We start from the raw sequence: 14461 nt of genomic DNA, 5'->3' as shown, positions 1-14461 counted from the left end.
CCATGGGTCAAGATAGACGCTTCTCCTGATTCACACAAGATTGGCTGGTCAGACTACAGGGCTTTTGCTCACAGGCTGTGAAGATCGATGAATCCCAAAATCAGCAGACAAGACAGCAGGTAAGCTGCTAGCTCAAGTCCCAAGAACCAGAGGTTAAGGAACAGGAGTCAGCTGCAGGATCCAGAGCAAGTAAAAGCCCATGAGCCTTGCCAGAAAGTCCACTTATATTCAATGCAGGCCACGCCCCCAAGGAAACTCTCTTTCAACTAATCGGCTGCTCACAGCAGATCCCATCACTGAAGTGATTACATTATATCAAATCTCATCAAAGAAGTGATCACATCATCATACAACTGACAAACTACATCATAACTGCCAAACCACTGAGAATCATGGCCCAGCCAAGTTGACGCACAACCTCAACAATCTCATGTCATAACAAATTATAGATAACATTATGAACAATGGAAATTCCAGAAAAATTAATTGTGTTCAAGAGGAACCTGTACATAGACCAAGAGGCAGTTTTTTGAACTGAGCTAGGGGACATGGCCTGGTTTAAAATCAGGAAAGGTGTGTGTCAGCGTTGTATCTTTTCATCATAATTATTCAATCTGTACGCTGAGCAAATAATCCGAGAAGCTGACTATATGAAGAAGAACTCAGCGTCAGAATTGGAAAAGACTCATTAAGAATCTGTGATATGCAGATGATACAACCTTGTGCTGAAAGCAAAGAGAACTTGGAGCACTTACTGATGAGGATCAAAGACTAGAGCCTCCAGTATGGACTACGACTCACCATAAAGAAAACACAAATCCTCACAACCGGACCAGTAAGCAACATAATGATAAACAGAGAAAATATTGAAGTCAATGATTTCATTTTACTTGGATCCACAACCAATGGCCATGGAAGCAGCCGTCAAGAAATCAAATGAGCAGCAGGGCCAAGATGGTGGAGTATTCAGATGCTTCTTGTGATCCCTTTCACAACAAAGACCTGAAAAAACAAGTGAAACAATTATATATATGACAAGCTAGGAGCCCTGAACATCAAAGGCAAAATTAGAAAACTGACTGAGTGGCAGGGGGAAGGAGAGACAGTTCAGAAGTGGCAAGGAGATGCCAGGCCTGAATAGCAGGGAATCCTCAGCCACCATTCCCTGGAGCGAGTGTGGTGGGGCTGGCGGTAGGGTTCCTTCCAGACGTGATTTCCTCAGGGAGAGACAGCGAGCCACATAGCCTACTCATACCTCTGGAACCAGAGAATGATGGCGCTCTTGGCAAAAGCTAAGTACTTGGGTTTATTTTACTGTGCCCCTAGCCCCCAAGCCAGCTTCAATGTCTGTCGATTTTCCTGGGTCTGAGATAGGTTCTGCTGCACACTCTGAACCATTCACCCAACCTTGGAGAAGGAATAAATTAACAACTGGGGGGAAAGATAATCTGCCAGCTCCACTAAGCTGGGAAGCTCAGTACAGAAGCAGCTCCTGTCTAGGCACACATGGTCCATGGGCTTTGAGTACCTTTCACCCCTGCATGGACCTGTGTGGGCCCATTTCAGGAGAATTGGTGTTTGTTGGCAGAGTGCAACTGTTTCAGCTATGTACTGGAGAGGTGGGTGTTTGATGTTTGACACCACTTTGCCTATTAAACAGGGTCCTCACCTACCCACATCAGGGGCCTAAGGACTGGTGGCTCCACCCACGTCACCTAACCACCTGTGACAGGGCCCAAGGACAAGTGGTACCTCCCAGTCCTTACAACCAAAACCATTGGGTGCCCATGGTCCAGCCACAGAACCAACCCACCTGTGCACTCTGGAGAACAAGGATGTGCTTTCCTCACAGACACTTGGGGGGACAGTTGTCAGTCCCTGCATTTTTCAGAGTGTGATCCCCTGCTGCAACCAGATACCGGTACCTACACCAATCACCCATGCCCCTCTAAGACTGTAAGATGGAGCCTGTAGCACACACTTGATGAGCAATTACCTGGGTATCTAGGTTGAATCCATACAAGAAAAGTGAATGGACACCTAGGCTCATATTCCTGGTAACAGCTCTAGCCATCTGGTGACAGGATGTTAGAGGTTCAAAGGCAAAACTAATCTAGCTAAGCTAGCTTGCTCAAGCAGCCTATTTGATAGCATAGCAAAACAAAACAAAGCTAGGACACAGTAAGCAAACATAAAATAAACTAATACAATAACTTACAGATGGCAAGGAGACAACAGTCAATATCAAATCACATAAAGAAGCAGATCATGATTGTTTCAACAAGCTCTCAAAACAAGGAATCAAGGAATCTTCTGGATGGAGGTGTATTCCTGGGATTACCAGATGCAGAATACAAAAGATTAATATACAGAACTTTTCAAGACATCAGGAACAAGATCAGACAAAATACAGAACAAGCCAAGGAAGACACAGATAAAGAAGAAATTAAAAAGGTTATTCAAGAACATAATGAAAAATTTATTAAGCTGCAAGAATCCATAGAGAGACAGCAATCAGAAATTCAGATTAACAGTAAAATTACAGAATTAGACAATTCAAAAAAAAAGAGTCAGAGAAGCAGAATTGAGGAAGTGGAAAGCAGAATTAATGAGACTGAAGATAAAACACTTGGCACCAATACATTCAAAGAAAAATCAGATGAAAGAGTTAAAAAAAATTAAGAAACCCTAAGAATCACGTGGGACTCTATCAAGAGAAAAAACCTAAGAGTGATTTGAGTACCAGAACAGGGAGGGATAACAGAAAATCCAGAAAGAATTGCTGAAGATTTGTTGGCAGAAAATTTCCGTGATATCATGAAAGATGAGAAGATATCTCTCCAAGATGCTCATCGAACTCCACATAAGGTAGATCTCAAAAGAAAGTCACCAAGACATATTATAATCAAACTTGCCAAAACCAAAGATAAAGAGAGAATTTTAAGAGTGGCCAGGGTTAAACAAAAAGTCACGTATAAAGAAGAGTCAATAAGAATAAGCTTGGACTACTTAGCAGAAACCATGCAGGCAAGGAGGCAATAGGATGACTTATATAAAGCATTGAAGGAAAAAAAAAATGGCCAGCCAAGAATCATATATGCAGCAAAACTCTCTCAAATATGAAGGCGAAATTAGGACATTTCCAGATAAACAGAAGTTTAGAGAATTTGTAAAAACCAAACCAAAACTACAAGAAACGCTAAAGGGAGTTCTCTGGTTAGAAAATCAATAATATCATATATCAACCCAAGACTAGAATACAGGACAGAGCAATCAGATGTAAACCCAGGTAGGGAAATCACAAAAATAAACCAAGATTAAAAAATGCTCAAAACAGGGAAACAGCAATGTCATTAGGTAAAAGAAGACAGCATTAAAACAATAAAGAGGGTCTCAGAAATGTAGTCATAGATCTTTCATATGGAGAGGAAGTCAAGATGATATGAAGAAATAAAAGCTCAGTTTAAACTTAGAAAAATAGGGATAAATATTAAGGTAACCACAAAGAAGACTAACAATCCTACTCACCAAAATAAAATACAGGAAAAAATAAAGACTCAGCCAAAAAACAAAATCAACAACAATGAATAATATGAAAAGACAATACATAAACTACTCAGCAAAAAAAATTAAGTGGGAAAAGAAGCTCTCAACAACATAAAAAAAAAGACATCAAATTGACTGCACTAAACTCATACCTATCCATAATTATGCTGAATGTAAATGGACTAAGTGCACCAATAAAGAGACAGAGAGTGGAAGAATGGATAAAAAACACCATCTGTCTACATGCTGTCTACCAGAGACACAAATTAGACTTAGAGACACAAACAAACTAAAACTCAAAGGATGGAAAAAAATATCTCAAGGAAACAGCAATACAAAAAAAAGCAGGAGTGGCAATATTACTTTCTGATAAAATAGACTTTAAAGTTAAATCCACCACAAAGGATAAGGAAGGACACTATATAATGATTATAAGGAGAATATATCAGGAGGATATAACCATATTGAATATTTATGCACCCAAAACTGGGCTTCAAGATTCATAAAACAAACTCTAACAGCATTGAAAGTGAGATAGACAGCTCCACAATAATAGTAGGAGACTTCAACACATCACTTTTGGTGAAGGACAGAACATCCAGAAAGAAGCTCAATAATGACACAGATGATCTAAATGCAACAATCCACCAACCTGACCTCATAGACATATACAGAACACTCCACCCAACAGCACCCAAATATATCTTCTTTTCCACCACACATGGAATGTTCTCTGGAATAGACCACATATTAGGTCATAAAGCAGGCCTTAGCAGAATCAAAAACATTGAAATATTACAAAGCATCTTCTCTGATCATAAGGCCGTAAAAGTAGAAATCAATAACAGAAAAATCAGGGAAAAGAAATCAAACTCTTGGAAACTGAACAATACCCTGCTCAAAAATGACTAGGTTATAGAAAACATAAGGGATGGAATAAAGAAATTCATAGAATCCAATGAGAATGAAAACACTTCCTAACAGAACCTTTGGTACACAGCGAAAACAGGGCTCAGAGGTCAATTTATACCAAACCCAAAAAGAAGAAAGGGCCAAAATCAAAGGCTTATCCTTACAATTTAAGCAAACAGAAAGAGAGCAACAAAAGAAACCCTCAGGAACCAGAAAAAAGAAAATAATAAAAATTAGAGCAAAGTTAAAGGAAATCAAAAACAGGAAAAAAAAAAAAAACTGAAAGTGTTAACAAGATGGTTTTTTGAAAAAATTAACAAAATTGATAAACCATAAGCCGAACTGACAAAAGAAAAACAGGAGAGGAAGCAAATAACCCGAACAAGAACTGAGATGGGCGCTATTACAACAGGCCCAACTGAAATTAAAAGAATCTTATCAGATCACCAAAAAATTGTACTCTAACAAATTTGAGAACCTAGAAGAAATGGATGCATTTCTAGAAACACACTACTTACCTAAACTAAAAACAAACAGAAGTAGAACAACTAAATTAACCCATAAAAAAAGATTTAAAAAGGTAATTAAAAAACTCCCAACAAAAAAAAGCTGTGGCCTAGATGGCTTCAATGGAGAGTTCTATCAAACTTTCAGAGAAGAGGTAACAACACTACTACTAAAGGTATTTCAGAGCATAGAAAAGGATGGAATACTCCCAAACTCATTCTATGAAGCCAGCATATCCCTGATACCAAAACCAGGTAAAGGCACCACAAAAAAAGAAAATTACAGACCTATACCCTCATGAACTTAGATGCAAAAATCCTCAACAAAATTCTAGCCAATATATTTCAATAACATATCAAAAAAATAATTCACTATGACTGAGTGGGATTCATACTAGTTTATGCAGGGATGGTTCAACATTAGAAAAACAATTAATGTAATCCATCACATAAATAAAACACCAAACCAATACAAATTACAGTAGCCCTAAAGAAGATAAAATACTTAGGAGTAAATCTTACCAGAGATGTAAAAGATCTAAACAAAGAAAGCACAGGACAGTATTGCCAGAAACCAAAAGAGACCTACGTAAGTGGAAAAACATACCTTGCTCATGGATAGGAAGACTCAACATTGTAAAAATGTCTATTCTACCAAAAGTGAGCTATAGATACAATGCAATTCCAATCCAAATTCCAGTGACATTTTTTAATGAGATGAAGAAAGAAATGACCAACTTCATATGGAAGGGAAAGAGGCCCAGGGTAAGTAAAGCATTACTGAAAAAGAAGAACAAAATGGGAGGCTCACTCTACTTGATTTTAGAACCTATTATACCACCATCGTAGTCAAAACAGCCTTTTACTGGTATAAGAACAGATACATAGACCAATGGAAGAGAATTGAGAATCTAGACATAAATCCATCCACATATGAGCAGCTGGTATTTTAAAAAGGCCCAAAGTCCATTAAATGGGGAAAAGACATTCTCTTTAACAAATGGTGCTGGCATAACTGGATATCCATCTGCAAAAAAATGAAACAAGACCCATACCTTACACCATGCATAAAAACTAACTCAAAATGGATCAAAGACCTAAATATAAAAACTAAAATGATAAAGATCATGGAAGAAAAAATTGGGAAGTGCTAGGAGCCTTAATAGAATGTATAAACAGTATACAAATCATTATTAAAAATGCAGAAGAGAAACCAGATAACTGGGAGCTCCTAAAAATCAAACACCTATGCTCATCCAAAGACTTCACCAAAAGAGTAAAAAGCTTACCTACAGACTGGGAAAAAGTTTTTAGCTGTAACATTTCCGATCAGGGTCTGATCTCTAAAATCTACATGGTACTGCAAAAACTCAACAACAAAAAGACAAATAACCCAATTAAAAAATGGGAGAAGAATATGAACATGCACTTCACTAAAGAAGTGTTGAAGAGCAAAGATGTCACCCTGAAGACTAAGGTGCGCCTTACCCAAGCCATGGTATTTTCAATCGTATGCATATGAAAGCTGGACAATGAATAAGGAAGACCGAAGAAGAATTTACGCCTTTGAATTGTGGTGTTGGCGAAGAATATTGAATATACCATGGACTGCCAAAAGAATGAACAAATCTGTCTTGGAAGAAGTGTGGCCAGAATGCTCCTTAGAGGCAAGGATGGCGAGACTGAGTCTTGCATACTTTGGACACGTTGTGAGGAGGGATCAGTCTCTGGAGAAGGACATCATGGTTGGCAGAGTACAGGGTCAGCGGAAAAGAGGAAGACCCTCAACAAGGTGGATTGGCACAGTGGCTGCAACAATGAGCTCAAGCATAACGATGGTAAGGATGGTGCAGGACCGGGCAGCGTTTCGTTCTGTTGTGCATAGGGTCACTATGAGTCGGAACCGACTCGATGGCACCTAACAGCAACAACAAAGAAAACATTGAGGTAGCTAACAGATACATGAGGAAATGCTCATGATCATTAGCCATTCCCAGTGCCATTAGTGAAATGCAAATCAGAACTACAATGAGCTTCCATCTCACTCCAATGAGGCTGGCATTAATCCACAAAAAACACAAAATAATCAATGTTGGAGAGGTTGTGGAAAGACTGGGACACTTGCACAATGTTGGTGGGGATGTAAAATGGTACAACCACTTTGGAAATTGATTTGGCGCTTCCTTAAAAAGCTAGAAATAGAACTACCATACCATTCAGCAATCCCACTCCTTGGAATATATCATAGAGAAATAAGAGCCTTTACATGAACAGATATTTGCACGCCCATGTTTATTGCAACACTGTTTACAATAGCAAAAAGATGGAAGCAACCAAGGTGCCCATCAATGGATGAATCAATAAATTATGGTATATTCAGACAATGGAATACTACTCATCAGTAAAGAACAATGATGAATCCATGAAACATTTTTTAACATGGAGAATCTGGAAGGAATTATGCTGAGTGAAATTAGTCAGTTGCAAAAGGTCAAATATTGCATGAGACCACTATTATAAGAACTCAAGAAATAGTTTAAACAGAGAAGAAAATATTCTTTGATGGTTACAAGAGGGGAGAGGGAGGGGGGGAGGGAAGGAGAGGGACATTCACTAATTAGATAGTAGACAAGAATTATTTTAGGTGAAGGGGAAGACAACACACAATATAGAAGAGGTCAGCACAACTGGACTAAACCAAATGCAAAGAAGTTTCCTGAATAAACTGAATGCTTTGAAGGTCAGCATAGCAGAGGTGGGGGTTTGGGGACTATGGTTTCAGCGGACATGTAGGTCAATTGGCATAATAAAATCTATTAAGAAAACATACTGCATCCCACTTTGGAGAGTTGTGTCTGGGGTCTTAAATACTAGCAAGCGGCCATCTAAATGTATCATTTGGTCTCAGCCCACCTGGAGCAAAGGAGAATGAAGAACACCAAAAGCACAAGGTAATTATGAGCCCAAGTGACAGAAAGGACCACATAAATCAGAGGCTATATCAGCCTGAGACCAGAAGAAGTAGATGTTGCCTGGCTACCTCTGATGGCTGTCCTGACAGGGAACACAACATAAAACCCCTGAAGGAGCAGGAAAGCAGTGGGATGCAGACCTTAATTCTCGTAAAAAGACCAGACTTAATGGTCTGCTGAGACTAGAAGGGCCCCGGAGGCCACGGTCCCCAGGCCTTCTTTAGCCCAGGACGGGAACCATTCCCAAAGCCAACTCTTCAGACAAGGATTGGACTGGACTATAAGACAGAAAATGATTCTGGTGAGGAGTGAGCTTCTTGGATGGAGTAGACACGGGTAACTATGTGGGCAGCTCCTGTCTGGAGGGAAGATGAGAAGGCAGTGGGGAACAGAAGCTGGCTGAATTGACATGGAAATAGAGGGTGGAGAGGAGTGTGCTGTCTCATTAGGGTAAGAGCAAGTAGGAGTATATTGCAAGGTGTATATCAATTTTTGTATGAGAGACTGACTTGATTTGCAAACTTTCACTTAAAGCACAATAAAAATTAAAAAAAAAACAAATGATGTATTGCATTGGGCAATCTGCTGCAAAAGACCTCTTTAAAGTGTTAAAAAGCAAAGGTGTCACTTTGAGGACCAAGGTGTGCCTGACCCAAGCCATGGCATGCAAACACTGGACAGTGAATAAGGAAGACCTAAAAAGAATTGAGGAAACCCTGGTGACATGGTAGTTAAGTGCTATGGCTGCTAACCAAAGGGTCAGCAGTTCGAATCTGCCAGGCGCTCCTTGGAAACTCTATGGGGAAGTTCTACTCTGTCCTCTAGGGTCGCTATGAGTTGGAATCAACTCAGTGGCACTGGGTTTGGGTTCTGGGAAGAAGAATTGATGCCTTTGAATTATGGTGTTGGTGAAGAATATTGAATATACCAAGGACTGTAAGAAGAACGAGTAATTCTGTCTTGGAACAAGTACAGCCAGAAAGCTTATTAGAAGTGAGGATGGACAGACTTCGTCTCATGTAGTTTGGATAGGTTATCAGGTGTGCCAGCCCTTGGAGAAGGACATCATGGTTGATAAAGTTGAGGGTGTTGTTTTACATAGGGTCACTGTGAGTTGGAAGGGGCTTGAGGGCACCTAATAACTGCAACAAGGTTTAGATGGTTTCAGGGGAAATCCTTTGTTATGTACTTAAGTCTGACTAAGTTTTGAGGGCTGCAGTGGAAATCTTTTGTTAAGTACTTAAGTGTGACTAAGGATTTGAAGGTTTCAGGGGGAATAAGCAAAGGTTAAGAAGGATTTGCGGCTCAGACCTGTGCTGACCATTCTGCTAAGAGTCAGGAGCCTCAATTTTGGAACTCTCACAGAAGCCCAACTTTGTAGTTTTTAAAATTTGAACCCTACAGAAAAAACGAAAGATAGAATGAATACCTGGATGTTTTTCACTTAAATTCGACAATTGTTAACGTTTTGCCATATTTGTTTTATCTCTGTCTATATATAATTTTTGGGGGGGCCTCATTTGAAAATTAATTGTGGTCATCACGATAATTCACCCCTAAATAGTTACCTTTGTATCTGTAAGAATAAGGGCACTATTTCAGTGACCTACACCTGAATTAGATTATAAACGAAAAGAAATTCTGTAATTGGTCTTACTGTATTGTTCATGTGAAAAATGTTGAAATGGCAAATGTCATCTATATTTTTACAACAATAAAAATTAATAAAAAATAAATTATGTTAATTTCATATTGAAAGAAATGCATAGAAATGACCCAAAAAAAGTAATCTAATACTACATAAAAGTTGGTCATAGTATAGGAATATAGTATACAAAAAGCCACAACATCCAGTCCATGGTAAGTAGAAACTGTCCAAAACTTCTTGAAAAACATTATTTTCAATTTTATTAACTGTAAGTAAAGACAATAATTTATAAGTGCAGCTACGTATATTTTATAAGCATTACTGAGGGCTTAGGCAATGAAGTGTTTTAAGCTAAGTTTAAAAAAAAAACCAAAAAACCCACTGCTGTTGAGTCAATTCTAGTGGTACATAAATCCAATCAGTGCCAGCATGCCAGACAGCATGAAGAATTATAGGCTGATGTGAATGTCTAATGTGACTTAGCATAATGGTGATGCCCACTGAACACTTTCAAATGAATTGAACATTTCTGTGGGACACACTCCTTTAAACTTCGTGTTCAAGGTTGCTTCTTTTACTTTACCTGTAAAGTCCTAATAACCCATAAAGGAGGAAGGGTAAAAATTGCAGACCTAATAAAAACAAAAAACCCAGTGTTGTCAAGTTGATTACGACTCATAGCGACCCTATAGGACAGAGTAGAACTGCCCCATAGAGTTTCCAAGGAGCATCTGGCAGATTTGAACTGCTGACCCTTTGGTTAGCAGCCATAGCACTTAACCACTATGCCACCAGGGTTTCCTATGTAGATTAAAAAAAAAATGGAAAATAGTAAAAAGCAGGCTTATGAGCAGGACTCTGGCATCAGACATATCTTGGTTTGAAAGCTGGGTCTACCCCTCCCTGGCTAGTTTCCTTGGGTAAATTTTTTAACTTATATGTGCCTCAGTTTTATCACCTCTGAAATGGGGGTGATAATACCTACCTTACAAGTTTTCTACAAGATGAAATGATTTAAATTATGTTAGGGACAAAAATTATTAATGTTCATATTTACATCTTCCTTTATAACCTCTCCAGTTCACAACTGACATTGGTCTTTGCTCATTTAGCTCAACTTCCTCTCCCTCTCTCTAAGGGCAAAGGCTGCTTAGGCAGATTTGATAATAACAAAGAGAGAGAAAAGAGGAAAACTACAGGTTGTTACAGCAGCCTGCCAGGGGTGGTACCCATTCAGGTATCCATCAGGAGCACATTTTGGAAGAGCTCAGTGATGGAAGCAAGGTGAATGGAGTGGATAATCACGAGGGTGGAATGTAGTGGTAAAAGAGGGCTCTTCTGGGGTTGCAGCATGTTTGGGAGTGATAAGCTGTGTCTATATTTTAGTAGACAGATTACCCTGAGAAATCTTGAATCCAAACAATAGTTTGGCTTAACTAGTAAAGAATGTCTGCCTTGAACATTATGCTTTTTTAAGATCTATTTATATGAGACCAAATTGACACCACCAATTTGAAAGATTAGAAACCTTAGGGGGCAGTGACTTTATGTTAAGCGGGAAGGAACAACCCAGAAAAAGGAAGATGAGAACGGTTGTACAACTCGAAGAATATAATCGATGTCACTGAATTGTATGTGTAGAAACTGTTGAATCAGTGTATGTTTTGCTGTGTATATTCCCAATAACAAAACAACAAAAATAAAATAAATTATTTAAAAAAAGCATAGATTGGAATCTAGGTTTAGTTGCAACCCTGCTGTGGTCCTGGACTATAAGAATTATGGTTCAACAGGAAACGTGTAAAGCTCTTAATACAGTGCCTTGCACGTGGAAGTGTTTGGTAAATGGGTTTTGAGTACATTTTTTAGAGAGGGAAATAACTTAGAGCCACCTAGTCCAGTATTCCCCAACTTTACTGTGAAAACCACCTACAGTGTTTGTACAAAACACAGCTCCTGGCTTCTACATCCATGGATTCTGGTTCAGAGGGTCTGAGGTGGGGTCAAGGAAGCTGCCTTTTTCCTTTTATTTACTCTCTGATTTTTTAATGGACACTTCTTATGATCCTGCTTCAGGTGGTCTACAGACTATAATCTGAGCCTAGGCTTAGACTTTATCATTTAGTAATTCACTTTTCTGGAGTTATTTAGAGAAAATCTTATTTATGTGTGCAAGAGACATGTACAAGAATATTTATCACAAAATTTGAGAGGCTGAAAAGTGGAAAAAGCCTAAATAGGCCTCAACTGATGAATATCTAACAAAAGTGTAATGTATTCACATAAAGGAATGCTATGCAATAATCAAAGGCATATCTATATATAGATGATATGGAAAAATTACCAAGATATTGCTTAGTGAAAGCAAGTCACAGAATATGTACATTGTGAAACCATTTATTAAACATACAGAGAACAACTCTACCTATTTTTTATGGGTAGATATATATGTGTATAAGCATATGATATAAATGCTTAAAAAGGTTTGTCGGGGCTGATTACCTGATAACATTGCTTACCTTGGGGCAGTGAGGGTAGGAGACAGGGACTAGGTATTACTTCTCTATAACGTTTTATGGATTTACATAGAAAATGTATTTATATTTACTTGTGCAATTAAGAATCTATGCAAAAAGACCTAGTGTAACTCCCCCATCTGATAGATGAGGAAACTGATATTCAGAGGTGAAGTGGCTTGCCAAGAGTCTTAGATATTGTGGTAAACTGCAAGATAGACATTATATGCTTGAATGCTTGTCCCAGGGCAGTAGCTTGCTTCATCATGCTCATTGAGTTAAACATTTTAGATGATAAGGCAGTAGCCACAGACAGACACTCAACATCAGGAGGTAGTGGCTGTTAAAAGAAGGCCAGCTGGGGTTCGGAAGGGCTACTCTAGGTAGTGGTTTGATTAAACTTGCATTTGTAGGGCTTCAGAAGTGGTCAGGCCCTTGGAAACCAAGCCCAAAAAACAAAACAAAAACAGTTGCCATTTAGTTGATTCTGACTCATGACCACCCCATGTATTGTACAGCAGAACTGCACTTCCTAGAGCTTTTAAGGCTGTGAACTTTTGGAAGCAGATTGCCAAGGTCTTTCTTCCAGGCACCTTTGGGTGGGTTTTACCACCAATCTTTCAGTTAGTAGTTGAGCACATTAACCAATTTCATCACCCAGGGACTCTTTATTCATTTTAGTGAAGAGGAGACAGATAGCTTTTAGAATACTCATTTACTATGAGAAATATAACCTCATGGGCCTCTGTACTTGTTCAGCCTAACCACTGCATTTTATCAGTGCAGACAAGCTACATGGAAACCAAGTGAGAATTAGAAACCATACCGGTTAAGAGCTTGGCTGCTAACCAAAAGGTCAGTAGTTTGAATCCACCAGCTGCTCCTTGGAAACCCTATGTTGTTGTTGTTAGGTGCTGTCAAGTCAGTTCCGACTCATAGCGACCCTATACACAACTGAACAAAACACTGCCCTGTCCTGTGCCATCCTCACAATTGTTGCTGTGCTTGAGCCCACTGATGCAGCCACTGTGTCAGTCCATCTCATCGAGGGTCTTCTGCTTTTTTGCTGACCCCCTATTTTACCAGTATGATGTCTTTCTCCAGGGACTGATCCCTCCTGAAAAGCCTATGGGGCAGTTCTATTCTGTCCTATAGGGTCATTATGAGTTGGGATCAGTTTTGGTTTTGTAACTTACCATGAGCAATCACAATGTAGAGATATTTGAAATCTTATGATCAGCACATTTTCTCCAAGAGCAGAATCAGAAGGTACTTGAGGAGTGTGGAATCAGAACAAGAAGATTTACGTTACTCAAATGTTTCATGGGACCAGTTAAGCTAATCAGCTAAATCCAGCTCATTGATGTTGTTAGTTTCAGCCAAATAGATTCTGACTCATGGTGACCCCATGGGTGCAGAGTACAACTACTTCATAGGGTTTCCAAAGCTATGATCTTTTGGGAGCAGATCACCAGGCCTATCTTCCAATGTGCCTCTGAGTGGGTTCAAACTGCCAATCTTTTGGCTCGTAGTTGAGCTCTTAACTAGTTGCGCCACCCAGGGACTATCCAGCTTATAATGGAGATCAGTTTTCTAATTAAAATAAATAAATAAATAAGTCCTATTTTTTATTGGCTGAAGTTCTTTGAGCTGGCCTGGATGAACGCTAACACTGTTTTTGCCCCAGACACTCCTTTTTCTATGTTTTGATGACTGCTCAGTCTTCTTTTAAAGGTCCTATTTTAGATATGTTAACAATGGTAGGATGATCTGCTGTAGTCTCTACTCCCATCTGGGCTGAGTTGGGCCTGGAACATTCTCTGAAAGCTGAGGCTGGGTTTCTCTTTCTCCTAGTTTCATCCCTTTATCAAGGAAGCATCCTTCCTTCTTCTAAGCATACAGTAACTTTCTTTGTCCTCTCATCTGCAAGCACCATATGGCACCCCAGACAGTATGTATAACAACTGTCCTGAACCTGCTCGGTAAGTGACTTGCTGGTCATGGGTGCTTGTGAGGGAAGCTGACCTTGTTCTGTCTCTTCTTTGTGTCAATAAAATGTTGTTCCATGCACTGCCTATGTGTGACTGGTGTCTTTTGTTGGTGATCTTGAACTCTGTGTCCACAGCTAATATGTTCAATCATATCACCAATTTGCTGACTTGTCTTTTTTGTATCTTTGACTTGGTCTTGTTTGTATCTCCGTACTGGTCCATCTTGTGTTGTTTTTATACTCCAATGTTTGTTGCCACCTCAAGGTCTCTAAACTTGGAATGCTCTTCCTGGTCCTCTGATTTCCTTCACCTAGAAGTTCCCTTGTAACTCAGCTTTCAGCAGTTTAAATGCAGCTTGTCAGAAAGGCCT

This window comes from Elephas maximus, chromosome 23 (genome assembly GCF_024166365.1).
Source record: "Elephas maximus indicus isolate mEleMax1 chromosome 23, mEleMax1 primary haplotype, whole genome shotgun sequence".
In the NCBI taxonomy this organism is placed as follows: domain Eukaryota; kingdom Metazoa; phylum Chordata; class Mammalia; order Proboscidea; family Elephantidae; genus Elephas; species Elephas maximus.
This window is presented reverse-complemented; position numbering follows the sequence as displayed.